The 12,520-nt window shown below is 41.7% G+C and overlaps 1 non-coding gene across 1 annotated transcript; it reads left to right on the forward strand.

The window, feature by feature from the left end:
* The first annotated feature begins 2,327 nt into the window (after nt 1-2,327).
* Nucleotides 2,328-2,445, forward strand: TRNAL-CAA (transfer RNA leucine (anticodon CAA)). Its single transcript has 2 exons — nt 2,328-2,365; nt 2,411-2,445. It is a non-coding gene; the product is annotated as a tRNA-Leu (tRNA).
* The last annotated feature ends 10,075 nt before the right edge of the window (nt 2,446-12,520 follow it).

Below are 12,520 nucleotides of genomic sequence, written 5' to 3' on the forward strand. Positions count from 1 at the left end.
CCTGGGAGCAGTCTTGGCTTGCGGCTGGGCGGCCATCTCCTGATGGGCCGGCGTCGCCTTCTGCTTCCTGGTCCGGTGTCGTCTTCTTCTTCTTCCCGGGCGTGTCTTCCCGGCAGGGGAAGAGGCCTCGTCCTGGTGGCCCTCCTCCCGGCCTGGTGACCCCGGGGTAGCTGGTGGTTCCGCTGCGTCGCCGTCTTCTTCCTTCTCCTGGCTGGCGGAGGCGGCGTCGGTCGGTGCTAACACTCGACTGCGTTCCCGATCCTTGGGGGCGCACATCGAGGTCTGCAGCTCGACAGACACGATAGCAGGCTGGGCCTGGGTAGCAGCCTCCGAACGCCATGGGACGTCCTTTTCCACTGCTGTGCTCCTATCCGCCATCAGGGGCGCCTTCCTGGATTGCACTCGGGTGACCGGCCCTTCCTGGTAGGCCTGGGTCTGTGACCACTTCGTGGAGGTGGCCCTTGGAGGAGTGGTCTGCGTCCACTTCGCAATTCCGAGTCGCTCAGCCTGGGTCGCACAGTCGCGGCGCCAGGGGGCGGCATGCTCCACCTCCGTAGTGGCGTCGCTGGTCTCCGACCGGGTGGCTTGTACTAGGTCAGTGTTAACCGCCCTATGCCTTAGCCTCCTCGGCGTCTGGGTGATGGCCTCCCTGGTCTCCGGCTCAGCATTCCTCCTGAGGGCGCCGGCGTTCGTCCCTGGCACGCCGTCCCTCCCAGGTAGTCGGACGACCTGAAACAGAGTAGAGAGCTCCATCTCCACGTCGTGCACCCGCTCCTGGTCGTGATGCCTTATGATAAGGCCTCCTGGTAGAAAGCTCTCCACGGACATGGTCGTCGGTAGCCTCCTGCCTCCCTGGAGGGGGCGCCGCACTCTGTCCAGGACTAGGGCCCGTTCGGAATGAACAGGGCGACCTGGCCTGTAGTAGACGAGCAGCGCCTCGTACTCCGGATCGGTGTAGCCCTCAGAGAAGAAAAAGCCGTCGGGGGGTTGCACCCATCCCTGTGCGGCTCCGTCTCCACCTCGGTCTGTGACGCGTCCTGCTCCGTCGGTGAGGACGATGTCTTTGGTTCAGGGTGGTCCTCCATCCATTGCCGCGTTGTGTAGAAGCGGCCTCCCCTGTAGATAACTCCTTTCGCCAACGCCATGCCATAGGAAGCGTCCCTGAAGTTCGCCGTGGTCATCCTGAAATAAAATCCTGAAAGAGAGATGGTAGTGCCTGTTCTTCAGCTCCTTACTTTATAGGCGAGATGCCCTGGTACTAGCAGTGGGGGAAAAACGCAACCCCTTCTCAAAATGTGCTCCGATAATACGCAACGTACAGTGACGAATATCAAATTGTAGCTCCTGTATTCCCATTTTCACTGAGTGAATATTATTAAAATAGCTTCATAGATTCTCAAGCAATCTTAAAAGCATCCTTTTGTCTCTGTTGGTGATTGATGACGACCACTAGGAGAATCCTTCAGTTCGCTGCCACGGTTGGGACTCAACATCTGTTAACCATTAAGACGCGCCCCTGTTACGGCGTATCTACCATTCTTTCAATTAAGTAGAGAACTTCTCGGTCTCATAATTATGTGTAAAATTCCCTGATTCAAATGAATGTTTGCACGTGACTCTCCGTCGAGTATTTTGCGATTTATAAAAATTATCGAGGGAAAAACAATTGAACTCGATGAGTTGGCAGTGTGAATGAATGATGGAAATAGGGTATAATGTTAGTTCTCACATTGGATGTACTCCCTGAGCCTTGCTAGTGACCTAGATTCTCTGTCACGTGATAACGCGTCTCTTTCTGTCTTGCTCGTGGTTGGAGTGAGAAAACTTCACGTACAAGCGCTCTTGCACCGCCTCGCTGCTAATTACCAGCAACTAGAGTTGGGTCGCGCGACTCAGGTTACTGCCAATCGTATCCCGGAGCGGGTGGAAAAATTCTAACTTGGGCAGTTTTTTATCATGGAATGATGCGGAAAACGGCATATTTCAACTCCTGGGTATCATGACATACTATAAGTGACGTTGTGAACGGTCACAGTACCATGCCGGCATTTGCCTGGAGGAGAAATGGGAAACCCTGGAAAAGCACTTCCAGGATAGCTGAGGTGGGAATCGAACCCACCTCTACTTAGTTTACCTCCCGAGGCTGAGTGGACCCCGTTCCAGCCCTCGTAACACTTTTCAAATTTCGTGGCAGAGCCGGGAATCCAACCCGGGCCTCTGAGGGTGGCAGCTAATCACAATAACCACTACACCACAAAAGCGAGTAAAGGAGACTCTGGATACTGAAGGTAAATTTATGGCCTCCTCCATTGAGCAGACAGCTCCGTGTCAGGATAGCCGAGCGGTCTAAGGCACCAGACTCAAGGGAATACCTTGCCTGTATGACGCAGGCCAGAAGATTTGTGGTCGTCTCTGAGGGCGTGGGTTCGAATCCCACTCCTGACAATTATTATTATTATTATTATTATTATTATTATTATTATTATTATTGAATTTCCCATTACAAACCCTATTTTACAAGTAGTATATTAGGGCTATAGATAGTGAGACTAAGTTAATACATGACAATTGAATTAAAATAGAGATGACTTATAAATGAAATGGAGAAATTTAACAAACACTTTATAACAGCATCTTCTCTGAAATACCATAGTGAGAGGTGCTTGGTATTCTATATTACACATGTTTAAATGCATTAATAATTCATATCAACTCCTGTTAAAAATCGGACACTCAAATAAATGATGAGGAACAGTTTGTTGCATTTCACAGGTACAGCTGTAGGGCTTCTGAATACTGATTCCAAACCTCTCGAAGTATGATCCAAACTTTCCATGTCCTGTCAAACACTGAGTTATAATATGTTCATGTTGCAAAAACCTACTTTGTAGTGTGTCTTGAATATTTGGAAAGAACAACTCCCTTGTTAGCTGGCCATTAGTGCTGGTGATCCATTGGTTGTTCTACGTATCTTTTGTATTCTCCTTCAGTTCCTTTTGTACATGAGACATAGGGGACTTTCATATATCAACAAGGCGTCAGAAGAAGTAGTAGCTGCTTTGGCAAGTTCATCAGATCTCTCATTTCCTTCTACTCCGTCATGACCTCGGACCCATTTCATGCAGATATGGTTACTGTAGCCTAATATGTGTGATCTTATATTAACAGCTACCGGATGAAAGTTATATTTTTCTTGGATTGCTCTCAAAGCTGCCTGAGAGTCACTCAATATTTGTAATGCCTAGTGTATAGTGCACAATTCGGCTTGAAAGACTGAACATGAGGGAGATAGTCTAAATTTTTCAGCATGCACCTCACTGTTATTCTGTATCACTACAAAAGCACATCCTACAAGCCAGCCATCATTTTCTTTGCTAATCCGGGATCCGTCCGTATAAATATTGTAATGATGTTGTGTGTTGCACACTTCTTGCACAAGATTATTGGCAAATTTACTTGGGTGATTTGCTGTCAATGCATTAGCTTGCAGTTCAGGAGTAACCATTAATATCCTATCAGGATATAAAACACCTTTTTTTGTTAATGTGAGCTCAGCTTTGGCAATGGCTGTTAAATAGAGATGTGGGATTCCCGCCACAACAAGGGCTGCTTCCGTGGATATTGTGCGGTATGCATGAATAATTCTGAGTACAAAAGCTCTTTGAATTTGGGCTAGTTTATTATACAAGGGAAATAAGGAAATTTAAAAAAATGTAGAATAGTAAACAGGAAAATCAAAGAGGGTAGGGAGCATAGAGAAACTAGAAAACAGCTAATGAGGGAACTGAATAGAGTGAAAAAGGAAGCAAAAGAGAAATATATGAAAGGCATACTTCAAGAGGGTAATGACCACAAAGGGAAATGGAAAAAGGTGTATTCATATATTAGGAATAAAAAAGGAAAAGGAATCCAAATTCCTACAATGGTGGGAGAAGGGGGTGAACACAATTCAACAGATACTGAGAAAGCAAATCTATTTAGTAGGGAATTCAGAGATTCAGTAGAAGATTGTCAGGAGTTGGACACAGTAACAGAAGATAGAGAGGGAGAGACACATAGGGAAACAAGAAGCTTCTCATTCACAAATGAAGATATTTTCAGAGAAATCCAACTGCTTCAGCAAGGAAAAGCAGCAGGAAGTGATGAAATTACTGGGGAGGTATTAAGGACAATGGGTGGTACATAGTGCCTTATTTAAAATTTCTCTTTGACTATGTCATAAATAATAGTGTAATACCAAAGGAATGGAAGGAATCTATAATAATACCAATTTATAAAGGAAAGGGTGATAAAAGGAAACCAGAGAACTACAGACCAATCAGCCTGACCAGTATAGTTTGTAAAATACTGGAGAGTTTAATATCAAAGTACATCAGAATGATATGTGATGATAAAAATTGGTTCATGAGGAGCCAGTATGGATTTAGAAAGAAATTTTCTTGTGAGACACAACTGGTGGGATTTCAGCAGGACATATCAGATCAGTTGGATTCAGGAGGCCAGTTAGATTGCATAGCCATAGATCTTTCCAAAGCCTTTGATAGAGTAGAACATGGAATATTATTAAAGAAATTGGAGGGAATAGGTTTGGACGTAAGGGTTATACGTTGGATAAGAACATTTCTAAATTCAAGGGTTCAGAAAGTCAAAGTAGGAAATAATATATCACAGGAAGAGAAAGTTTGGAAGGGAATCGCACAGGGTAGTATAATCGGTCCGTTACTTTTCTTAATATACACAAATGATTTAGGGAACAATATAACATCAAAAATAAGATTGTATGCAGATGATATAATTGTTTATAGGGAAATAAATAACATTGAGGATTGTTCAGAATTACAAAGGGACCTTGAAAGTATCCAACAGTGGGTTGAAGAAAATAATATGAAGGTTAATGGAGGCAAATCAACTTTTACAACGTTTACAAACAGGAGCTTTAAAACTGAATTTGAATATACTTTGGATGAGGTAGTTATCCCAAAAGATGGCAAGTGCAAATGCTTAGGTGTGAGGTTTGAAAGTAATTTGCACTGGAAGGGTCATGTTGATGACATTGTTGGGAAAGCATACAGATCGTTACATGTCATAATGAGGCTACTTAAAGGATGCAACAAAGAATTAAAAGAAAAAGTTACTTAAGTATGGTTCGTCCGTTATTGGAATATGCAAACAGTGTTTGGGATCCTCACCAAGAATACCTAATAAAAGAAATAGATAGTGTGCAGAGGAAAGCAGCAAGATTTGTAACAGGGGATTTCAGGAGAAAGAGTAGTGTATCAGAAATGTTAGAGGAACTTGGGTGGGAAACTTTAAGTAAGAGAAGGGAGAAAACTAGACTTATAGGATTATATAGAGCCTATACAGGAGAAGAAGCATGGAGAGAAATCCGTGAGAGGCTTCAGTTGGAAAATAATTATATTGGCAGAACTGACCACAAGTATAAAATTAGAAGGAATTTTAGCAGAAGTGACTGGGATAAATTTTCATTCATTGGGAAGGGTGTGAAGGAGTGGAACAGTTTACCAGGGGTAGTGTTTGATCCTTTTCCAAAATCTGTACAGGTATTCAAGAAGAGAATAAACAGCAACAGGGAAAATAAATGAAATGTTAGAGGGCATTCGACCAGTGCAGGCTATTGTAAATAAAAAATGTGTGTAAAAAAAATTTAATTCCATCCCCAGGTCCATGGAGTTTGGACAGCCAAAGTAGGGGACTGCCTTTAGGGGTGAAGTACAGTGGGGACTTCGAGGGTCCTGGGACCGCTACGGTAGCTGTGAAGGCCCTTCAGGAACTCTGAAAAGTGGTGGCAAAAGGGGGTTCTGGTTAAGACGCAGTAGGTCGTTATGCTACTTAGGTTCCAAAATGGGTAAAGAAAAGTAAATAAATGCATGGTAAATTTTAATCTTATATCAGTTGCATAGTATTATTTGAAGTAATTCCACATACTGTATATGAGTTGACTATGTTTGTAAGTATAGGAGATATTATAAGTAGAATTTTGTAAACAATATAAATTTATTAAGGATGGTCTGTTTGTTTAATAAAAAAATTGTTAGCATAAATTGTATATTATTGTATTCTAGAAAAAAATTCTTCTCTTGTTAATTTAATATTTAGTGCTTGACAATAATGTATTTTAGTGTACCATTTGCCACCGAGGTAGACACCTCATTTGCAAATAAAGAGATTTTGATTTGATTTGAACCCACTTCCTTTTCAATACATTACGATAAGCAGATGAACCATACAGTAATAATGGTTCCACTGCTACATGATACATTGTCTTTAATAGTTCTAGATTAAGTCCCCATGTCAGTCCGGTAGCAATAGTGAAGCCAGACAGAAATTTGCTAGCTTTGGTAGACAGAACATTGAAATGCGCTCTAAATGTTAGTTTTCTGTCTGAAACAACACCTAAGTATGACATTTGGTCCACCAATTTTATAACTTGTCCATTCATGTGTACTACAGGTGTTTCAGCTTTCCTCTTCCTCGTAATGAACATGCCGCTCGTTTTTTGAGGGTTGAACTCCAATTTATTTTCAAATCCCCAGTTGTAAATTATATTCAGCGCTGTATTAGCTCGAAAAGTCAAATTTGAAACATCATTACTTTTAAGTAAGAGAGGAGCATCATCTGCATAAGCAATTATGTGACAGACAGCAGGTAATTCCAAAATCAGTAAATCATCATATAGAATTGTCCAAAATCCTGGACTACATGCAGAACCTTGAGGACAGCCTTTGGTGACATTTTTGGTAAATGTAGTACTGCCCATTGTGAGCTTTGCCATTCGATTATTAAAGTAGTTTCTGATTTTTATATACAAGTTTCTAGGACAGGATTTTTTCTTCAATTGATGTAATATTTTTGGCCACCAGGCATTGTGAAACGCTCCTGAAATATCTAGCGAGATCAGCAGAGCGGTCTTCTTTTCTGCAAATACCTCTTCTATCCATTCGACTACCAGTCGTATTGCATCCTCTGTTGACTTCTGTGCTGTGAACCCAAACTGGTTGTCCTTTAAAAGATTGTTACTGCGGAGGTGGAACATAACTCAATCAATTAATAGCTTTTCTAATATTTTTCCTAACACTGGCAATAGACATATAGGCCTATAAGATTTTGCACTAGCTTTGTTTGAAGAATTTGGTTTTGGAATCATTTTCACTGCAGCCACCTTCCAACAGTCAGGGAACACACCAAGTTCCAGGCACATATTAAATATATTCAGAAATAGTTTTGGGCAACACATTTGGATATTTTTTTATTATATTGGCTGATATTCCGTCCATTCCTGGGGATTTATTAACACATTGTTTGTTGATTACACGTTGAACTTCTTCAAGTGTAAAGGGAGAATCATTTATCGTGTCTGGTGCAGTTTTTGTGGAATTTCTGGCATATTTCTGAAAGTTATTATCTTGTGATTCTTCGGGGAAGAATTTTTTCAAAAGTACCTCCGCTGTTTCTTGAATGGTTGTTGCGAACCCACTCGCTGTATGTAAGGTTGTGATAGTATTATTGAAATTTTCAGGTCTTCGTATGATTTTATATACAATGTTCCAAGGGTTACTGGTCTGTTGTGCAGAGCAGAAAGCTTTCCATGCCTCATTTTTGGTTTGTATTATTTTAATTTTATAATCCGATTTAATTCTATTATAAGCCTCTTCATAATGTCGACGAAGTATTTCACAAGTAGATCGCTTATATCTCCTGTATGATGCTAAGACCTTCTTTCTCATCCAATCTAGTTCCGAGTTCCACCAGTAATTGTTTGCAGGTTTCTGCGACAATTTGGGAAGATGCGCTTCACAGATATTATAAATAGTTTGCGTAAAGTCATTTATCATTATATTAAGTTGTTGGCTTGTAGTCACTTGTAGCACCTGCTCTGCTATTCTTTCAAGTTTCCGAGCAGCTATCTGAAAATGAGTCCACTGAAAATTTTTTGTTCTAAAAATACGTGTAATGGATTGACTAGCACTAACTGTATTTATACATACATACATACATACATACATACATACATTATCATTATAGACTGTTATGCCTTTCGGCGTTCAGTCTGCAAGCCTCTGAGAATTTACTAAACGTCGCCACAATCCTTGATTTGCAACTAGTGTTGTGGCCTCATTTAGTTGTATACCTCTTATCTTTAAATCATTAGAAACTGAGTCTAACCATCATCGTCTTGGTCTCCCTCTACTTCTCTTACCCTCCATAACAGAGTCCATTATTCTCCTAGGTAACCTATCCTCCTCCATTCTTCTCACATGACCCCACCACCGAAGCCGGTTTATGCGTACAGCTTCATCCATCGAGTTCATTCCTAAATTAGCCTTTATCTCCTCATTCCGAGTACCATCCTACCATTGTTCCCACTGTTTGTACCAGCAATCATTCTTGCTACTTTCATGTCTGTTACTTCTAACTTATGAATAAGATATCCTGAGTCCACCCAGCTTTCGCTCCCGTAAAGTAAAGTTGGTCTGAAAACAGACCGATGTAAAGATAGTTTCGTCTGCGAGTTGACTTCCTTCTTACAGAATACTGCTGATCGCAACTGCGAGCTCACTGCATTAGCTTTACTACACCTTGATTCAATCTCACTTACTATATTACCATCCTGGGAGAACACACAACCTAAATACTTGAAATTATCGACCTGTTCTAGCTTTGTATCACCAATCTGACATTCAATTCTGTTGAATTTCTTACCTACTGACATCAATTTAGTCTTCGAGAGGCTAATTTTCATACCATACTCATTGCACCTATTTTCAAGTTCCAAGATATTAGACTCAGGCTTTCAGCACAGTCTGCCATTAAGACCAAGTCGTCAGCATAGGCCAAACTGCTTACTACATTTCCATCTAACTGAATCCCTCCCTGTCATTTTATACCTTTCAGCAGATGATCCATGTAAACTACGAACAGCAAAGGTGAAAGATTGCAGCCTTGTCTAACCCCTGTAAGTACCCTGAACCAATAACTCATTCTACCATCAATTCTCACTGTAGCCCAATTGTCAACATAAATGCCTTTGATTGATTTTAATAATCTACCTTTAATTCCATAGTCCCCCAGTATAGCGAACATATTTTCCCTCGGTACCCAGCCATATGCTTTCTCTAGATCTACGAAACATAAACACAACTGCCTATTCCTGTCGTAGCATTTTTCAATTACCTGGTGCATACTGAAAATCTGATCCTGACAGCCTCTCTGTGGTCTGAAACCACACTGGTTTTCATCCAACTTCCTCTCAACGACTGATCGCACCCTCCCTTCCAAGATTCCAGTGAATACTTTGCCTGTTATACTAATCAATGAGATACCTCGATAGTTGTTGCAATCCTTCCTGTTCCCTTACTTATAGATAGGTGCAATTACTGCTTTTGTCCAATCTGAAGGTACCTTACCAACACTCCACGCTAATTTTACTACTCTATGAAGCCATTTCATCCCTGCCTTCCCACTATACTTCACCATTTCAGGTCTAATTTCATCTATTCCTGCTGCCTTATGACAATGGAGTTTATTTACTATCCTTTCCACTTCCTCAAGCATAATTTCACCAACATCATTTTCCTCCTCCCCATGAGCTTGGCTGTTTGCAACACCATCATGATGATGTCCTTTTACATTGAGAAGATGTTCAAAATATTCCCTCCACCTCTCCAGTGATTCCCTGGGATCTATTATGAGTTCACATGAATTACTCAAAACACTGTTCATTTCCTTTTTCCCTCCCTTCCTAAGATTCTTTATTACTGTCCAGAAAGGTTTTCCTGCTGCTTGACCTAGCCTTTCCAGGTTATTACCAAAATCTTCCCATGACTTCTTTTTGGATTCAACAACTATTTGTTTCGCTCTGTTTCTTTCATCTACGTACAAATCCCTGTCTGCCTCGGCCCTTGTTTGGAGCCATTTCTGATAAGCCTTCTTTTTACGTTTACAGGCTGCTCTCACTTCATCATTCCACCAAGATGTTCGCCTTTTCCCATCTTTACACACAGTTGTTCCTAGGCATTCCTTTGCTGTTTCTACTACAGCATCCCTGTATGCCACCCATTCACTTTCTATATCCTGAACCTGCTTACTGTCTACTGTTCGAAATTTCTCACTAATCATATCCATGTACTTCTGTCTAATTTCCTTGTCCTGGAGATTTTCTACCCTTATTCGTTTGCAGACAGATTTCACTTTCTCTACCCTAGGCCTAGAGATACTTAGCTCACTACAGATCAGATAGTGGTCTGTATCATCAAAAAATCCCCGGAAAACTCATACATTCCTAACAGATTTCCTGAATTCAAAGTTTGTTAAGATATAGTCTATTATGGATCTGGTACCCCTAGCCTCCCATGTGTAGCGGTGAATAGCCTTATGCTTGAAGAATGTATTTGTAACAGCTAAACCCATACTAGCACAGAAGTCCAGCAAACGCTTCCCATTCCCATTAGCTTCCATATCTTCCCCACATTTACCAATCACCCTTTCGTATCCTTCAGTTCTATTCCCAACTCTCGCATTGAAATCGCCCATTAGCACTATTCTATCCTTGCTGTTGACCCTGACCACGATGTCACTCAATGCTTCATAAAACTTGTCAACTTCATCCTCATCTGCATCCTCACATGGTGATTACACGGGCACAATTCTTCTCCTAATTCTTCCCACTGACAAATCTACCCAGATCATTCGCTCATTTACGTGCCTAGCAGAAACTATGTTGCGTGCAATGGTATTCCTGATAAAGAGTCCTACCCCAGACTCTGCCTTTCCCTTTCTAACACCCGTCAAGTACACTTTATAATCTCCTATCTCTTCCTCATTATCTCCCCTTACCCAAATATCACTTACTCCTAGCACATCCAGATGCATCCTCTTTGCTGACTCAGCCAGTTCTACCTTCTTTCTTCCATAAGCCCCATTAATATTGATACCTCCCCATCGAATTCCATTTCGTTCGCCAAGTTGTTTCCAAGGAGTCCCTCGCCTGTCAAATGGGAGTGGGACTCCATTACTCCCATAGGTCCGAGGCGTGCTTAAAGTGTTCTGAGCTCGGTAAATTCATGAAGCAGGATGCTGCCCTACTTGCACATAGTCCAAGTGAGGATCTCTCCTCTAACGGGTTATGGACCACTGGTGAATTGTATATTCCTAGCCACCTGAGCACAAGGAGGACCACGACTCAGAATATGTCCGAGATGCCCACTCCCATTCCATAGCAACTGGTATCCCGACTCTCAGGACCACTTACTAGGCCACTCAGCCGTTGCCCATGGTTCACGAAATAGGACGTGACTACAGTGTCTGTTTTAATTTTTATAGTAATAAGTCTATGATCAGAAAGACTAGGAGCTTCACTGACTTCCCATTCCAAAATGTGTTTTAAAAGTGCAGGTCAACAGACGCTAACGTCTATAAAACTATTACTATCATTTCGACTGAAAGTTGGAATTCGTCCATCGTTAAGTATTATTAGATTATTGCAGGAGCAAAAATCGAAAAACTGATTTCCACGATTATCGGTCACAGGACTTCCCCATGCACTATGTTTAGCATTAATATCTCCAATTACTAAGAAGGCCTTGTCTTTCAAATCAATACACAGTTCGTTGAGGTCATTTAGAACTTCACTTAAATTATCCTTGGATTCACAGTAAATATCACATACATAGAAAGTCTTACCATTTAAGTCAACACCTACTACAACTCTGTCAGGTGAACAGTATTGTATCAACTGAAAAACGGACGTTGAAGTTGTTACGATAGCGGCACGCGGTCTATCACCGTTACACACTAGTGATGGGTCGTTCATGAACGAACTGACTCTTTTGAACGACTCTTGTAAGAGCTAGCTCCCTCCTTGCTCCTTGAGAGCTAGCACGAACCGACTCTTTTATCAACAGCTAGTCGTTCAATTACGAGTCGGCTCTTGCATGAGCTAGCTCCCTCCTTGCTCCCTGAGAGCTAGCACGAGCCGACTCTTTTATCAGCAGCGACTCCAAGAAAGAGCTAGCTCGTCACATCGACTCTCGTTCATTTCTAGCCAATGCCATGCCTCAGATAATCACGTGACGTACTGAAGCCGCTTTCTTTTTTATAGGCTGCCCAGTCTAGCCTCTTCCCGCATTCAGTCAGTGCTCTGAGTGCAGTGGTTCTGGTCTGTTTGTTAGGTACGTTTTTGTGCCATAGTTCTGGCAACTTGCAACGTAACGAAACAATGAAATTAAATAAATAACATGTTATTGAGCAATACTTACCTGTTCACTTCCTGTATGCACTCATAATCTATGAAGGATGTAGGGCCTAGTATAGATCCAGTAGGTTAGGAGCAAATAAACGACACGAAGTTCGGGTTAACTAACCTCAACTAAGCACGAACAAACATTCGCTATCCAGAATACTGAATATACCACTCGGCAAGTGGAAACGGCGTAGTTTTATTCTGTCTGAAATAATTAAGAAATACGCTGACAAATCCTCATCTGTTTCTTAAATGAGTTCG

Source organism: Anabrus simplex, chromosome 3 (genome assembly GCF_040414725.1).
Source record: "Anabrus simplex isolate iqAnaSimp1 chromosome 3, ASM4041472v1, whole genome shotgun sequence".
Classification (NCBI taxonomy): Eukaryota; Metazoa; Arthropoda; class Insecta; order Orthoptera; family Tettigoniidae; genus Anabrus; species Anabrus simplex.